At 47.2% G+C, this 19,252-nt stretch overlaps 1 long non-coding RNA gene across 1 annotated transcript in view; it reads left to right on the forward strand.

Annotated features, from left to right (window-relative positions):
• The window catches only part of LOC133342888 (uncharacterized), a 97,542-nt gene that overhangs the window by 41,602 nt on the left and 36,688 nt on the right, over positions 1-19,252 (forward strand). Inside the window, exons 5-7 of the long non-coding RNA XR_009755193.1 lie at positions 14,552-14,693; positions 15,013-15,126; positions 18,490-18,560. This is a non-coding gene — a long non-coding RNA (uncharacterized LOC133342888). The remainder of the gene's footprint in view (positions 1-14,551; positions 14,694-15,012; positions 15,127-18,489; positions 18,561-19,252) is intronic.

Here is a 19,252-nt window from a genome sequence, read left to right on the forward strand (position 1 = left end):
TTTGTTATTTTACGAAAACAACCTCTCTCGCGTCTATCTTTCCCGCCGCTTCTTAAATCCGTTTTTTTTCTCTCCTTTGTTATCACCCGCAAGGGTCGGAACACGCCCCCGTTCCCATCGGCTCGAGAAGGCAGCCGAAGGAGCAACTTGTCTTTTTAGTCGGCTCGAGACCACCTCAAGAGCAACTTTGTCTTAGAGGGGCATATCACGTGACAGTGTAATGAGGCGTAATTAGTGTTTGATATCCGTGGTTGTGTAATTGAACTCTCACGGACTTGTGAAAATGGGTTTCTTTGAGGCAATTTTCACGTTACGAAATGTAACGTATCATCAGCATTGGTTAGACGTACAAAATGTATAATTGTAACGTTTGTATAAATACTTTATGTGCCAGGAAGAGTATGAAACGATGTTGAGAAAAGGCGGTAAAATCAGGTCACATTGGCCCTACTTTGAGTCATATATATTTATATATAATAATAATAACAGAGTATGTGACTTTACCAGCGAAGAGCACATTGAGAAATATAAGAGAAAATTCAGCAATACATTATTATTAGGAATACAGGTTGTCAAAGTACTGGAAACATACCACTCACTTAGCAATCACATACTAGTGCGAGTGTGTTAATGGCAGTGGGCTAAGGTATTTATCATAAATAACACAATATCTGCATACTTTATCTAATTCACAAATTCACATCCGAATTTTTTTTTTCCAAAATTTGTGGAAAGCCCCATCGAAACGAGTGTGTCAACATACAACATGTTGGACTCCTGTTTGCAGTTCTGTGACTCATTGCCTACAGAATTGCCCCAGTTGAAAGGCTCATTTGAAATGCCAAGGGAACGATATCCTTTTAATGGACAACGAAAATAAATTTGCCGCCATCGCAAAGGATGACAATGAAAGTGTTTAATGTTGTTTGGAATAATTCCACACCGAGCATATGATAAGTGCGTCACAAAGAGCCAAATGCCAGGATCCGCGAATTAATTTATTTTTAATGAACGTATTCATTCATCAAGAACACGAATTGGCACTAACGCAACGGGTAACACTTCACATTTCTATTCTCCGACTCAAGGAAAAGGGGTGAGCGATATCAAGTTCATCTTTGCAGCACAGCACAGACAGACAGACGGCAGGATCGTTGTTCACCCCGACCCAGATGAACACGCAATAAATGACTCGTGGATGACCGGCACTGTGGGGTCCCTGTGAGCTGCTGCCGTTCCCTGCAGCCCCCTCGCCACCCCCTCCGAAACAACTTGACCCACGGCCGCTTTGACCCGAGCACCGCAGCAGGAGTCGACAAAAACTCGGCTGGTATCCGCGCGCGTGTAACGCAAATAACATCGAATTCGGTAGTAATTGTGTTACTGTAAATCTGCTTAGGGTATCCAGTTGGTTCCTTGACAAGATAATGCGGGGTTAAGTGCCTATTTTGATTCACTCGCGCTCCCATTCTTTAAAGCTATATTGCCATTCCTAAAGCGAAGCCAAGCTGCAAATCAGGCGACTTCAATAACACAACCTCGTCGCAACGATTCAAATACATATTTTTACGAGCTATATTTTTCGGGTGGAATTAATCACCGCGAGTTCAACGCGTATTCCTTGTGAGCGTCAACACTATACGTTGTTTAGTATTCATCAATGAAACAGGCACATGCAGAATATTAAACCTCATGGTATAAGGTGTGTAGCTATTTAATTAATGTTGGCACATTGGACGGGCACCAACTCTTCAAGAATAATAATAGTGTTACAGTTCTTACAACATCTTATAGGATATCCTTTAAATACTGTGTTTATTGGAAATGTTCATTTCCTATACGTGTAAATACAGGGTGCTTCAAAAAAATGTTAACACTGTAGTAAATTTGCAACAATACGAGACATTTGCTTCCCGGCTCTGGAGACCACCTGGAGAAGATTCCAGGCACGTGTTGACAACGTTTGCGAACTGGTGGAGACTCATTGACTTTTTGAAGCTATTAACATCACATTTGTTATCATGTTACAGAGTACTATCCGTTCTTTTTCTATTAAAACGATACTCCCATATAAGTGTAAAAATAATTTCGAAGCACCCTATATAATTTGTGAATTGCACGGTGGGAGCAATGTGTTTTCAACATGTTTACATCTGATACGCCATTCAGTAGCACATGCACAACCTTGAGCTCTTCAACGAATGTTAATGGTGCACGCGCTCATTCGCACAGTTACTGCTAGTGTGTGTTTGCGCGTGTGTTTTTGGTGCACCTGGCCTGACACTATCGCCGTGGTGAAGCCACCGCCACTAAGTGGCAAACGACAGTCGTCGTTGTTGTTGTCTGTGAGTATTTCGGGCGTAGTTCTGGCCACACCAACCCCCTCGTTCGCCGTGCCGGCCTTCGTAGGCGGCCTTCGTAGGTGCTCGCTAACAGTACTCTCGCCCGAAGAGTCGATGTGTCCTACACGGGATGATCTTTGTCTTTCTGTGGAGATGAAGAATCTTTTGTTCGGACCACCTCCCCCCGCCGCCCTCCCTCGTTTCAGGTTTGGTTTCTCTTTTCTAGAAAGGCGACCGAGTAGTGAGTGTCTGAAACCAGATAAGTTGGGTCAAATACCTCTCTGCCCATACTTGGATACAGAGCTACACTTTTTTTTTTAGTTTTACCTCTGGACAGGAGTATAACAAACAGCTCTCCCAGAAGAAAGGCAAATATGCACCTCATCTTGTCAGAGTTGAGATCCCAAAAGCAGTGATGATTGCTCGCATTTACCTGCCTCTACAAAAACACGGGTTCCGAACTTTAAAGCGCACCATGGGAGCATGTAGGAATGTAAAATTCCAATGTTGTCCTTGAGAATTTCTTTCAAGGCTGAAGTTTATTTTGGAATAGCAAAAAAATTGCTCCATCAGTTATTTTAAGCTGTTGCTCAAGCTCCATGACCAATAGAGGGCAGTGCAAGGTACGCGGGCGTTCTCCTGCTTAATAATCATCGCCGTTTTGTAAAATAAAAATACGCGGTCATTTTAATTTATTTTAAAGAAGCATAACATTCAACGTGCGACTACTGTCAATAAGAAAGGGTGATGTAATGTTGTATTCCTGGGTTTAATTAATTTAACTTACACCTGATATTAGCTATACTTTTCTTGCATGCGCACATAGCAATTGGTATGAGGTGACAACTTAATACATGAACCCAACGAATAACAAAAGTATAATTTATTGTGGATTATAGTCGAGCAACACCATGACTGACAAAGTGTGGGAAGGGTTTCATCTAAGAGTAGGTGAAGAAGGGCTAACATTTATTAAATAAAATCGTTATATTTTGCCGCACAAGCATATTTTAACGTTTTTTTTTACATTAATTGGAGTGCTCTTTGAAAAAGGCGAACTTTTTTCTGCTACCACTCACGATGACAGTGAGAGAAAAGTATGTAATTTTTTTGAACAAAAATTACATTCTTAGTTTTTTTTAGGCCAGCATATGCGAGTTGTAGTTTTGTAATTCAAGAATGTAAAAGAACCCATAATTGCGACTGGCTGGATGCATCATACACCGAAAATGTTGTTCTAAAGGCAGACTGCAAGCTCATGGGCAGTCTCTCCCATGTTAATAACAAACGCTGACTTCGACGACCGGGTTTGTTGGCCGTTTTGTTGACTTCAGGGCGTCAGAATGATGGCCAAACATCAGTGTTTCGCCATGGTGGCAATAGATCAGTCCACCTGCATGCCTTCAGGAGGAAGCGTACCTGAAACCGGGCTCACACGGAACACTGATCCCCTATGCTTATTGCTATTCCTGTCCTCCATCCGTCCGTCTGTGCATCTGTGCGTGTCTTTTTTTACCCCGTCTGTCTCTCCATCCATCCTTCTGTCTGCCTCATCACCTATTTTTTACCGATATTAATGATTGGTTTCATCTACACACCCACCTCTCCACATACCCATCCATCCACCCATCCACCTACCTATTCAAGTAGCTATCGACCTACTTACCTACCCTACTATGTACCTACTTACCCATCCATCCGCCCAACCACCTACCTATCTACCCATGCACACACTCAATTACCTACCGACCGACCGACCTAACTACTTACCCTTATGTATGTATGTTGAACGTCTTTCGCACCGTACGTAGCCAACCGTGCTCATGGTAGGTGCGCGGGAAGGACAGCAAACTAAACACAAACAGCAGTTATTAACCACCTACCCACCTGGCCACTCACCTAACTACCTGCCCATCCACCTGGTCACCTCCCCGTGTATTCCCTACGAATGTCCTTGGCGCTTGTCGGCAGAGGTCGCAACCGGGTACCCGATACCCGTACCCTACCCGATACCCGGCTACGTACCCGTACCCGGCCGGGTACGGGTACCCGTTTGCGACCCTGGTGCGGCCGGGTACGGGTAGGCCATGAGTCACTGGTGAGTCACCGTTTGTCACTCATTTCCCAACGTCTTGTCTCTTCTCACAATTCAAGTTCCTAGAATCAACCCACATTCGCCTGCAACATGGCTTCATCCCAGACGTCGCAATCAGGTACCCGATACCTGTACCCTACCCGTACCCGGCCGGGTACAGATAGGGTATGCGTACGGCCGGGTACGGGTGCCCGTTTGCGACCCTGGTGCGGCCGGGTACGGGTACGGGTAGCCGGGTATCTGGTCGGGTACGGGTATGGGTACCCGTTTGCGACCCTGGTGCGGCCGGGTACGGGTACGGGTAAGGAATCAAAACCCGTTTGCGACCTCTGGCGCTTGTAGGGGAATCGCCTGACACTCGGCGGCAGTCACCCCGATGCCCCTATGCTTCCGTAGGCAGACGTTACCCCCATGTTTTCCTTGTTTGGGTTTTATTTTTCCCAGGGGGAGCAAAACCACCAATGGCTACCTCAGGAATGCCCATAAATGTTGCGGGCGTCGCGTTGCCACTGTTTTGAGTTTCCGTTGACGTTGCCGGGCTAGAGGTGAGGCACGGCGTAGGCTTAGGGGAGGGGGATGCCACAGGTGAGCAGGCTGGCAGCCTGGGGAAGGGGATGCCTTTTATATGCAACTATTATATACAACTATTATATACAACTATTATATACAAGTATATACAACCTATAGTGATAGGTTTTTACCCTTTCAACTGGTACAAAAACTGACACCTTTATACAAGGCATCATGTTTGCAATAGCCACAACACAAGCAGTCAAAATGCAAACAAAAAAAACAACTCTGATGATGATAAGGATATGTACTGTCCTTGAAGTTGATTGGCCCACACCCGAGACAGCTTTTCTTAGAGCCTAGTCTCCATTGGTGTTGGACCAGATGACACCAAAAGGCGCACAACTCAGCATTTTGACTGCTGCTTGTGTTGTGGTTATTGCAAACATGATGCCTTGTGTAAAGGTGTCAGTTTTTGTACCAGTTGAAAAGGTAAAAACCTATCACTATATTTTGCCACTGGTAAAGGAGGTCTCATAGTGTATATACAACCTATTATATACAACTCGGTGTGTGACGACTCAGTAAACCCCCGCCCACCCACCGACCCACCCATGGGGTTTGATGAATTGTCACAATTCAGGAGTCGCCATTCGATTCGAGTGACGATTCATTTCAGTCTTAAATATTCTTTGGTTCTTTCAGTGAAGTCACGTAGATAGGAAATAAGAAAATGAAAATGATGAAATTGCTAAATAATTATTATTTTATTTAACTTTATTTTTTTTATTATCATTCATTCTTTTATTATAGTTTTTTTCATTTAATAATTTTCTATCTACGTGACTTTACCGAAATAACCAAATAATAGAATTTCAGTCTTGCTTCCGCCGTTTCGTTCGTATTGTTTCTTGATCTTCATATATATCGCTTGTGGACTTTTGTGTTGTTCGTACATGCATATGTACTACGCACATCACTTTAGCGTGCACGGTACAATTATTGCGACAGCTCATAGCAAACGGCACATTTAAAATTGCCCACACATTACATGTATAATGCACACACAACTTACACTTACTTTAGATACTCATGGAACAAAGTGGAGGCCCACATCCGTGCCTGCTGTACACGTGTCACTGCTGCGGCAATTACTCAAGTCGCACTCTCGCGTTGTACGCATGTCCAAACAAAATCTTATTACTTTCAATCATCGCCGTTGTTTGATTCCACGGCAGCGTAATTGTGACATTGACAAATCATCTGCTTCGACGTGGAGCTTCGCGGTTTGGAGTAAGTGACGGTAGAATTTGTTAACGTGTCTTGAAAGTGAACAAAATGTGTATTCGTGTTCATGTGTTTGGCATTTTCTGCCGTGTGTTATGCCCGATGGAGGCTCACATCTTCACATCACCCACTCAAGTTGCGCCCTGATTGAAAACTCATTACGCGTTTGGATAAATCATTTTCAGCCACTTCTGGGATGAAGCCCTCCGTATGCTGCGTTGGTCATGGGAGCCGGTTGTCCGTACCTTGCCTTGCTAAAAAAATAATAATCGCAGTCATTGTAGAGAATGCAGTGAACAAAATATGTAAGCAGGCAATGTCTTCTTCCATAATCAGCCTACGCGTCAACACGAAAGCCTATGTGTTCAACAGAATGTCGCCTTCATATAATACCTCGTCACAGAGGCGTTGTTTCTCTGTGTCTCTGTGTGTGTCTCTCTCTGCGTGTGTGTCTCTCTATGTGTCTCTCCTCTATGTGTGTCTCTCTCTCTCTGTGTCTCTCTATGTGTGTGTCTCTCTCTCTGTGTGTCTCTCTCTGTGTCTCTCTCCGTGTCTGTGTTTGTCTCTCTCTCTGTGTGTCTCTCTCCGAGCTTGCATTCACACCTGATGACGGTTGCTTGTATTGCAATCGAAACGTCGTGTTATATTATTTATCTTATTTTCTTTCTACGTGACCTTACCGAAAGAGCATTTCCTTCACAACCCATCGGCCGCGTGGTCCTGATGGGTGTGTTTTATTTCAGTAGCGTTGACTCAGTGTAAGTAAACTCTGGACGAGTTTCGATATCTGGTGTCACCGTGCTAGGTGAGTGCGGGTTGGTAATGGGGGGGGGTGGAGGGGAACCCTCACCTCCGATTAGCACGGTTGGCTACGTACGGTGCGAAAGAAATTAATTGCGTGTACAAATGTACGAGCCGTTGTGGCAATGCTAGCTTCTCCCGAAACACCTGATCATTGAGTGGCCTATTGGACTACAGGGACGCTTCCACACTGAGCATTGCTCGTCAAATATGGCTCACTTGCCAGAATACCGTGGTCTATTCTTATAAAGAGTGCTAGAGACTCCTTAATATGTGCCAACAGACCAGGATTTCTACGTATTATACATTCCAAAAGAACAAAAACTCAACACATATCAATAACTCTGCTACCTCAAAGAGAAACACATATATAATAAGCAACATATCAAGAAATAGTCTTTGCTATGGAGAAGGAAGGCCCATTTCCCTAAATGTGACTTTTTCCTTTCATGGCAATTGACAAATGTGACGAGTCTTCGTTCTTTGTCCTTGTGCACCACTTTCAACGGACAATTAAAATATTTCAGTTTTATCTCATCAAAATTTGATTACCTTTGCTCGCTTAACGTCTCACGTGACACATTTACAAGCACCGAGGCGTTTGTTCCTTGAGAAGCTGTCCATTCGAATGGCACTGCATTGCAGTGTCCAGGCTTAACGGTTGCATCACCGCGAGCAGGTGTGCCCTCCGCGTTTTTTTGACGGAAAAATCAAGAGTCGGACGAAACGCGCAAGGCGCAAGCCCCGCGGAACGCGGCGGACGCAGTCGAGCGTTGCCGAAAAAAATGCCGTGGATCATTCATCACCGCCGTGAGCGGTGGCTCCTCGCAGGGCCTGTCTAAGCTGCCCCTTGTGCTGAGAAAGGGAGGCAGAGTGGAAGCCACCTGTCATGACCCAGCGACCAGGGGCAGGTAGGCACATCGTCGTACGCTATGTTGAACGAGATGTATGTCAATTTTTCTTTCGACGTGCGATCCGCTCCAAAGCAGGCACGATATGGGTGCTTTGTCAGCTGATGACGAGTGTGAAAATGAGCAAATTTTTGACTATATTCTAGATTATGAAGCTTCCTATAGTTGAGGCAAATGCAGCGCTATACTGACTTTTAATGGTTATTTGGACAAAGAGCCACTGTTAAAAGCACATGTAGTTAATATACATTATGCACGTACTGGATATACCAATATCACTGAAGCAGCATGAACATGCAAGTATGCGGTTTTCTGTTCTAATCGTAATGTGTTGTGCACGTAACATTTATAATAACAGAAATGCAGCGTAACTGTCATTGAGGAGTCCATATTGTGGCTGGTTGATGCTTTGTATATTGGGGAGCAGTGACACAGTGGTTTGCACACTGAGCTACAAACGCATTGACAAGAGATGCATTCTCATCCATGGCAAATGTCAGTGGCACATGGTATCAGAACGTGTCCTGGGCTTCCCCTATTTTGACTCAGCCTTAAATGGGTACTCAGTGTCAAGTGTAGACATCAGCACTGGGATTTAAAGGCCTAAATAAGTTCTGCTAACAGCACTTGCCTCAACAGTCTGCATTATCATATACCCGTGACCAACATGGCACAGGGAGGCCTTCATCCAGCAGTGTATTGAATATGGCTGAAATATATTAATATTATTTTATATTTCATTCTCAGCCATGGTCAATCCACTGCTGGATGAAGGCCCACCAAAGTCACCACCATCAAATAAAATCCTGCGGTGCAATAATCCACCTAGCGCTGGCACACAAGCTGATTTTATCATTCCATCTCCCCAGTGGATGCCCTCTTGGATGCGTTACATTCCTCGGCTGACACTGTCATTATCTTTGACCATCAGCCATCATCCCTTTTACCAGCGTGTCTTGGTCAAGCCCACTGACTTTTTTGAACTTGCATATGTTCTCTCATCCACGTGTCCCTCCTTTCTGTCGCTCAACATGATTATAAACGTGAATATCCCCTTGCTTACGAGCGCACCTTTGAGTTTTTTGTTCCATTTTCATCTTTCACGACCGTGAGTGCGCAAGTTCTGTGCATTCATTCTGCACCAGAGCAAGATTGCTTAATGCACCAGCCAGCTCGTGCCCCTTGCTTCTGTCACCTACGATCTCTACTCTCCCCTGAACTTCACTCTCCCCTGAACCCCATTCACCTCGGAGTGGCAAGTGGTTGGCTAAACCCCTGGCTGACCCTGTTAGGCCAAGGAAGATAGTATCTCCACGAGACAAATTCCTGTCCCGTCTGTCCACAATAATATGTTAACAATCCTTCCAGCTGCCCCTATTACCTTGTGTCATGCCTCCGACACCTGCTATGACCATCTCACCTTTTGCCTCACCGTCACACACACACACACACGCGCTGCTTTTGAGACTTTAGGTGTTTGACATTCTGTGGATACTTTATTAAACACTGCGAGACAAACACAAAAAAATGCTGACCTAAACACTTTTGGCGGGAGTGAGTGATAGAGTGTGTGTTGCTTGTTCAACAAGTCCTGTTCAAATTTACCTTGTGGGTTGAGGTATGTCTCTCGAGCAGTCTGTAAATATCTTGTATGATAATAGTTTTAAAATCTACAGGTTGTTTATGTCAGATATCTCTATTTGGGTATACATAATCCATCTGTATACTTTCTTACACAGCACCGACAGTCACTCGTGCTGCACTTTGAGATTTGGCCGTGCAAATATCAAAGCTGGGTGGCGAAAGCTCAGTAAGAATGCGTTTTCTTTTTTACACGGAAGAAATGGAATGCATTCTTCGGTTAAAATACTAGAACACAATACGCAAGAGTCAAGGAGGGATATAAATGTGCAGAGGAATACACCAAAAATGTTGAGAAAAATATGTTTTAATAACGATAAACAACAAGATAATTAACAGTTAAGAAACATATGAAAGGTGCATTCTTTGGGTCTTTCGGTAAAGTCACGTAGATAAAGTCACGGAGGTAAAAAAATAAAATTTATAAAGGTAAAATTACTTTTATTAATTTAATAAAATTACTTTTATTAATTTTAATTTTAATTTTTTACCTACGTGACTTTAACGAAAAAACCCAAGAATATGAATCCTTGCAGTCACGAAAGCTTCAAATCTAGAATCACGTAGATAAGTTCAAATAAAATAACCTATCTACGTGACTTTACCGAAAGACCGAAAGAATATGAATTCCTGCAGTCACGAAAGCTTTAAGTCAAAATGTATATGAAAGGTGGTCAGTGGCTTAGTGAAATGCACCATGAATTCGACTACTCGAGTTTAATTCCCAGCAATGGCCAACATTGGTGGTAGGTGATATCCGAACCGGTCTTGGGAATCCCCATTTAGCGCCCCACACAAACTCGTGTGGTGAAGTAAGGTCAAACAACCTCCATTGCTACTGACATGGCATGGACTGACTTTCCTCTAACAGTGTAATACAAATCTACATGGCATTTTACCTCAGCATTTTCACACAGGTTGTTTATTTATGTTTCCATTCCGCAGACTTTTAGCAAGGAGAGTGAAATTAGGGTGCTCCGCATCATATTTTGGAAATGTTACCTGTCCGGTTATTGTTCTTGTGCCCCAACGACTATTACAAAGATAAGGGCAGCACAAGGGCTTTGTCGAACAAATTAACCAACTTTTGCGAATGCTGCGAATGAATGAGCGCATTCATGGCTGTGGTTTAATAAACGGTGTCCCGAGCGATATGGCAGAACCCCGAGACACGGTGTCTCCAAGCCAACACTTTAATTACATTTTTTTTAAACAAGGGCGGCAAACTGAACCTCAAATCACAAATGACTAGTGTTCGAATCGCTGACATCTTATCCAGATAAATCACCCAAATGGGTCTTTTAAAACCGTTTTGAACTTTTAAAGCTTTTTAATGTAGGTGAGCGTAAGGATAAGGGTTTTTGCATTTATTGGGTGCTTAAATGCCGTGGCATCTCAAAGTGCCTCACAACACACAAAGCCACAAAAATTCAAAACATGACCGTGGTAAAAAAGAAAATTTTAAGAGAGGAACGAACGAAGCATGAAAGATAATTCCACGATGAACGAGAGACTATCACAGACATGAGCGGCAATCAACATCCCAAGCACACACAGAGGGTCAACGTTAAATAATTATGATGCTAAATATATTTGAACATAATTACGTACCGATAAAAAATCATCAGGTCGGCAAAATTTACAAAGGCTGGGGTGATAAGTGCTGGCGCAGTGGCTTGCGTCCTGCACCGTGAACTTGCCCTCCTAGGTTCGATTCCTACTCGTGGCCGGTCATCATTGGCTAGTGATGTCTTCATTGATTTCTGGTCCACCTCTTCACCAACCCCCCCTGACCACTATGGTTAAACAACTCCCCCATGTCTTCTTGGTTCTTTCGGTAAAGTCACGTAGAATGGAAATAATAAAATAATAAAAATAAAACATAATAAAATAATTCTCACGACGTTTCGGCCACAACACAAGCAGCCATCCTCAGGTGAAGAACAGACCTGAGGACGGCTGCTTGCGTTGTAGAACAGACCTGTTTTTCACCTGAGGACGGCTGCTTGCATTGTGGCCGAAACGTCGTGAGAATTATTTTATGATGTTTTATTTTTATTATTTCCATTCTACGTGACTTTACCGAAAGAACCAAGAAGATGAATCCCTGCAGTCACGAAAGCTTTAAATCGAAACTCCCCCATGGTTGACGCGGGGCGTGGGGAGGCTTTCATCCGGCAGTGGATTGTTAAAGAGCTGTCCAGATTGCAGAGGCGACCCATCATGTGTCCTAGGAGAAGGCGCTGTAAATTTCATTGTTGTGTACACGTGGCAATTTCCCGGTGAGGTTCAAAATGCAGCATGACCTTCGAAACTGGGACAGAACGCATGAAAGTGACATCCATTTCCTGCTCTACGACTGTTCACCCCTTCTTAAGTCACAGTCTCCCACATCAGCATAGCCAGCCGCTGAAAGCCATCCTTGGTGGCTGCGGGTGGGCCTGCTAGTGTGACACATTGAACTTGTGTGAAACAATTCGGAGGTTGCCGGGTTTCCCATTAAGCGATTCCCACTACGGGACCCACAAAAAAACTCTATTTGCTGCCTCCCCTGCTCTCGTACAACATAACGCTTGACCTCCGGTATCCCATATGTCCTATCGTTTAATTAACCACAGACTGGATTGACCCCCCTCCCCGAGCCGGGTCGAGCACGTTGACAATTTGTTTAACCTGCGGCCCGCAACGAGGTGCCCTCGACGGAGGGTACCCACCGCCAGGCTCGTCAAACCTGGATCCAGTGGCACCGCGAGACGGTGTCCCGTGTCGCGTAACCCCCCCACCACCACCCCACCACCACCCACCAACACCACCAGCGACGTCTCTTTGTCGCCGAGGTCATTAATCACATTAGAGGAGAGCGGGCAGCCTCGCTGAAGAACCCCCCTGTTGGCATTCGCCGCACAATCGCTGAGTGCCTCCACCACCCACCCACCACACTTCCCCATCTACCCACCCACCACACCTCTCCACCCACCAACCCACCACACCACCCCACCCACCACACCACCCCACCCACCCACCACACCACCCACCACACCTCACCACCCACCCACCACACCTCTCCACACCCCCCCCCCACCCACCACACCTCCCCACCCACCCACCACACCTCCCCACCCACCTACCACACCACCCCACCTACCCAACACACCTCCCCCCCCCACCCACGACACCTCCCCACCCACCCACCACACCTCTCCACCGACCACACCTCTCCACCCACCACACCTCCCCACCCACCCACCACACCCCTCCACCCACCCACCACACCTCTCCACCCACCACACCACCCACCCACCAACCCACCACACCCCCCCCCACCCACCACACCTCCCCACCCCCTACCACACCACCCCACCCACCCACACACACCTCCCCCCTCACCCACGACACCTCCCCCCCACCACACCTCTCCACCCACCACACCTCTCCACCCACCGCTCCTCCCACCCACCCACCCACCACACCTCCCCACCCACCCACCACACCTCTCCACCCACCCACGGCAAGGCACGCGCGGTATGAGCCGTAATGGGGTCGGCCGGCACGGCGGACCGAGAGGGGTTCTGTCCGTCTGTCAGCGCGGCCATTGGCTGGGCGCGTGGGACAGGGACACGGACTTAGTGGATGGGGAGGGGGGGGACACGGACTTAGTGGATGGGGAGGGGGGGACAGGGACACGGACTTAGTGGATGGGGAGGGGGGGACAGGGACACGAATTTAGTGGATGGGGAGGGGGGGACAGGGACACGGACTTAGTGGATGGGGAGGGGGGGGGACAGGGACACGGACTTAGTGGATGGGGAGGGGGGGACAGGGATACGGACTTAGTGGATGGGGGACACAGACTTAGTGGATGGGGAGGGGGGGGACAGGGACACGGACTTAGTGGATGCGGAGTGGGGGGGACAGGGACACGGACTTAGTGGATGGGGAGGGGGGGGACAGGGACACGGACTTAGTGGATGGGGAGGGGGGCAGCATGGAGGCTGAATTAATGCCGCGCGATAAGAAGCAGACGACGGAAATGCCCCTATTGGCGGTCTTCGGTAAACACACGAAAATAACAAAAACACCGCCCATCACACCTGCTCTGCTCAGCAGCACGTCTCCCTGCTGCTGCTGCTGGGGGCAGGTGTGAGAGTCTGGGGGGGGGGGGGGTGTTCACGTTGTGTGTGGCCACTCTCACTGCCTGCATAGGACCCATCTCCCCCCGAGTACCTCCACTCTGCGTGGGTGCCGCTCTCTAAATGCCGACCCTGTTTGTACATTTCGTTTCTGCGCCTCCATTAGGGACTAATTTGGCTATCAGTAGACCTTCATGTGGGGTGTGTTTAAAACTCTTATCTGACTGTGATGACTGTGAATGCAAGACATAGGGGTTGTGTGTTATCATGGAGGCTGTCTGTTACACAATTGCACGTGCTTGGGCCAATAGGTTTGAACAAGCAACAGATGAGAGTAAATGGGTCGTACTCACAAGGGTGTAGATGGAGCAGATTGTGTCAAAGCATTGGAACGCCATCTACAGTGTTAAACAACTTAGATAACTAGTGTTAACTCATCGAGTTATGTCAGGTTGTTGAAAGTACACATTTGTAATTAATACATTGAATGGAACTTTAAGTATAAACCGCTGTCACCGCCCAATACTACAAGGCACCTCAACCTCACTGTTTTCCCTAAGTGCAGAGCCCGCATTGCCTAATCAACGTAATCATCGTCACGCATATCACTGCGGCAACAAACTAACAAACGGACACCCGCCTGCCCGTGCACAACACGATGTTTGTGTTCGTACGCCGAACTTCTTTCGCACCGTACGTAGCCAACCGCGCCGATCGGAGTGTGCGACGTCGCACGGAGAGACGGACACCGCGTTTTGTCGCTTTCGCGTGAACCCTGTCGCTCACGCTTGCGTTTTGCCGACCTCCCCCCCACCGCCGCTGACCTCTGCCCAGCCGACGCGGTGTCGTCGACGTCGTCGGAGAGCTCCGTCTACTCCCCCTGCCGAGATCGCCGAGATTGCCGCGCGGGCCAATGAGCTGGACCTCTCCCGCAAGGCCCTGCACACGGAGACGGACTCCAACAAGGATGACTGCGGTACGGTTGCCACCCGCCACCCGTCCTGGTTTTCCCAGGACGTCGTCTTTTGGAAATGTAAAAGTGCCGATTGCTGTCAGTTGCACAGTAATCATAATAATATGCTACTTTAGTTTTTTTGCCACGTTCTGACCTGCCCCTTATTGGATATCTGTGAAAAAGATCTTCATAGCTCATCGGATTCCTCGAGTAGAACGAAATATTCTGATTCTGAAATAAATTCTGGTGACAATCCACTTAGATGTAGTTTTCCCGTCCCGTGGTTTATTGTGGGATACCCTTCTCCCCGTGGTACGTTTCTGGGCTTTTTGATCCTCAGAGATGACGACTGAAAATGACGGGGAAGATATCCACCCAAGCGGCGGCAATGACATCGTCGAGAATGGAACCGACAACGGCAGCAGTGATGCCACCACTCACCTCATCGAGCAAGGTCCGTAACCCCCCCCCCCCCCAACTGACTTTGTCCAACCCATGTGCTGCTCATTAAAGGGCCAGGTTAGCCTTAGGATGCAGCTCAATTCAAAATGCATTTGGATCAGCCAAATGAACAGCACGCATCGGGACGTAAATCGGCCCCAAGTGGCTCTTTGGCATCGTGCATTGAATCGTGTCCCCTGATCACAGTGGCATTTTGCGTGGTTGGCACGGGTCCTGGTGCGAAATATGAAATGGGGCCTCTTCTCGTCTGTTTTACCTCTTCATAGCCTGGAATCTCGGCCCCTCTGGCCTGTGAGTTCCTGGCAAAGTTGCACCGCTTGCACACTCGCTAGCTACACTACATCCTGCTTAGGCGTCAGGCTGTGGTGCAACTAGCGACTATGACTGCGAATTCCTGGTCATTCTCGCAGCAGCTTTTGGATAGCCATCAAACAAAGACTGCATCACGCGATTTCAGATGTCTGGAACGCTCTTCCTTCCGATATTAGGAAGCCACTGGAGCTATGCACTTTTAAATAATCTAGATTGAACACTCAATTCTTTAGAAGTGTTTTTTGTGTTTAGTTTGTTGTCCTTCCCCCGCACCTCCGATTAACATGGTTGGCTGCATACGGTGTGAAAGAAGTTCAACACACATGCATACATACTACGAAGTGTCTTAAATGCACGTCCTTATTTACTGTATCGTGTCTTGCGATGCAATTGCATTTGGATGCTACGCGAGTCCAAGCTACACTGTGTCTTGCATTGACCATTCTGCTGTCGTGAGAAGGTGCAATCTGAGTGCACAAAAGCACACTTTGGACACCATCCGGTTTATTCCAATAAAATGCAGAGCACTGCGCATTCACGGACCATTGACCGCTGTCTAATTGCCTCATCCAAATTAATTTAGACTGCCCCGGGCCTTGTTACTGTAATCAATCGAATAGCGATATACATCATATACATTCCCTCTGCACCAGGCCTTGCTGACTTATCTACCAACATTGCTTTCACCAGGTCCAAACGAAAGCGCAAAACATTCTCCCCCTCTGCCCCGCCCTGGTTAGTACTTAGATGGAAAAACCTTTGGGAATACCAGGTGAGTTAGGTTGTGCAAGCTGGCCAGAAGATGGTAGTGTAGCAATGGATTATTGAATCTAGCTACGCATAGTTTTTGAGTATTACCCCACTGTAGGCATGGGTATTCTCCAGATACCTCAGTTTCCTGCCACATGCCAAACCTATTCACGGAATTTGCCACACATCCCAATCTATGTCGGCATGTTGAACTTCTTACGCTCCGCACGTAGCCAACCGTGCGAAGGCGGGAACCCTCCTGGTGAAAAAAAAAAGACTTGGAGGTTCACTGAGGCTTACCTGGGTAAATAAAGGACATGAAGATCCATACTTCACTGGCATACACAGCAGAGGTGACGCATTCAAATCTAAGTTTTTAAAAAAAGCCAGCTCCTTTGCGCTGCGAATTCCCCAGCGAATCGGCCATTATGCTTTCTCACTCACCGGCACGACTACTGTGCTCGCCACGACATCTCTTTACGTTTTTTTTATTATTTTTCTTGTACTGCCGTCCCCGTAAATGTTGGCGCATTGCACGGCTTCTCTATGGGTCATGCGAGCCACGGCGGAGCTTAATGGGCTTTAAGCACAAAGACGCTCCCGGTTCGTTGAGCCTGGGCAATTTTTCGAGCAAGACTCCCCGCCGCAGGTTTGCCGGGAGCCATTGGCAGTGAGATTTTGCAAGAGAGGGATTAATTGACTGGAGGGTTGTATAAAACGCCTTCTTAACAAGAGTGAGAACTTCGAATTTTTTGCCGACGGATGCCCCACCGAGGTTTTTGAGGCCCTTTCACAGGAGTGTTGCCATTGCATTGGAAAAGTTGGATAGATTCTTTGGAGGTATTCTTGTGCATGTGGCAGGAAACTGTAATGCCTGGAGAAACGCCCCCCCCGGCCCCATGCAAAAGACAGAAGAACACTCAAATTCCATATGTATAGTCTATCAGGACTCTGTTGCTGGTGAATGTCACCATAGATTGTAGACCGAGACTAACCACTTACCCTCTCACTGTTGAGCTGCTAGACCGAAGCTGGAGGGCATTTACTTGAACACGGTTGCCGTTTGCTTCACAGTGTGCAACCATTTTCGAAATTCAGAACAATTTTTGAACCAATGTTTCAATGCCGAATTTATGAGGGGCATTTGGAGGCCACAATCTGTGGAGCAGCTGTGACGGCGCACACGAGAGGGCATATTTGCCGCGCCACGCTTGTGGGAATTCACCGAGCCCCCGAAAGAACGCGTCGTGACAGCTCCTTCGTGTACGCACCCCTTTAACGGCCGCTGAAAGATGGCCGGTCGCAACTGGCTGCCTCGAACCCGGTCGCCCTAGCCGTCCCCACAAAACTGCAAGAAAACCGACTGCTGGAGAAATGGGGGGGTGGTAGGTCAAGCGGCGTGAATTTCATTCTCCCCTCCCCAACTCGCCGTCCTGCAGGTCCTTCCGTGGTTCCACCTGCTTTGGGGAGCTGCGGAAACCCATGGGAGAGCTCCCCCCTGGCTGAGTGACGAATAGGCAAAGTCGGTCATTACTGTAGCAATGGCCTTCCCTCCCCGAGCCCGCGATTGATGCTGCGAAGTTGCTCCGCCAACAGATGGGTTTTTGATGACGGAGCTCTCTGTCAAATGAGCCATTTTGGATGCGGCTTCGCTCAGTGTCCCCGTCTCCTCCAGGCGGTGGCGACCCCGCTCGTAACGGGAAGATCCTAATGGCAGAGAGCTGACGGAGATAAAGTGATTCATTATGTCCTGAGCACAGAGGATCAGAAACACTCAACGCACTCATCATTAACGCAGCCACATACCAGAAAGATATACAGGGTATTGGCGCTACTGCAGAGCAGAGGGATGTCCCATTGCTCTGAAGAAAGGCCAATGCTTCAACATTAGCCTACGATATATATATTTTATGTTACAAGGCAGTGTTTATGATTAATGCAGTGAGTATTTACGATTTGCGCACCACTCCCATTGTAAACCATTATTCGCAGGCAGTCTCCCATCCAAGTACTAACCAGGATAAACCCTAATTAGCTTCCGAGAATTGGTGAGTTTGGGTACAGTCAAGGTCATTTTGTCACAGACAAATGCACTCTATGGTCCACTTTTGTACTTTCAGGTTTTAATGCATTTCATATCCACTATGACAGAAGGGGATACTTTGAAAATGCGCCACAATGTTACTGAGATCTAAATAGTGAAACTGCTAACATGCCCATTGGGAAGCGCGCTGACCTCTCAGCTGCCCGGATCTGCTCAAAATACTGCAAATGCTTTTCTTCTTGTCTGCAGATTCTGAGGTTGATGGAGCGGTCGTTCATCCATAAGTCTTCCCACAGATGTACAGGGAACACACCATGCAGGTAACCAACTGAGCACAGCCACCACAATCCCTGCTCGCGCGCGCACACACACACACAGAGAGCTGTCCCACCGCGTGGCTGGCCCATTAGGAGTCACAATGAAATGTTTGCAGGGAAACTACACCTGTTCTGGGCTGGTGGGAATGTTTAGTAATGACATGCAGCTCTTTCATGACTCATTTACAAAGGTGGGGCCATTCTTTCCCAAAGGCTACTATATTTCAGACCCTACTGGACTGAACAAACATGCGTCATGTTTGGAAAATGCAGAGCCCAAACTCAAAATATTTAACAACCGACCATTGCTGACATTTTTTGTTGTTGCCAGTTCATGAGTCGTTTACACTGCACGGTTCAATGCCAGAGGTCATGACCCGAACTTAGAGAAAGGTTTACAGTGAACCCTGATAAACTTCGGTTTGACACTCGCCTGTGAGTGGTGTTTAAAAAAGAACGGTTAAAAAAAGCATGCTTATTGTGCACTCTGTGGGGCGTTCTGAGCATGTCAAAAGCAACTACGACGTCTCCGAGTAGAGAGACGCGGAGTGGTGGAGGATGCGTCCGGAGGTGGGGCACACACTGGACGAGGGTCCATCAGGCCATTTCGCCGATGCGTACAAAAACACTTTCCAAATTCCCGCAATGAGTCCAGTTTCTCCGCATCAGTCCAGCCTCCCTGCATCTTTAGCGTT

The sequence above is a fragment of the Lethenteron reissneri genome, chromosome 16 (genome assembly GCF_015708825.2).
Source record: "Lethenteron reissneri isolate LAM-NWPU_2019-01 chromosome 16, ASM1570882v1, whole genome shotgun sequence".
NCBI lineage: Eukaryota > Metazoa > Chordata > Hyperoartia > Petromyzontiformes > Petromyzontidae > Lethenteron > Lethenteron reissneri.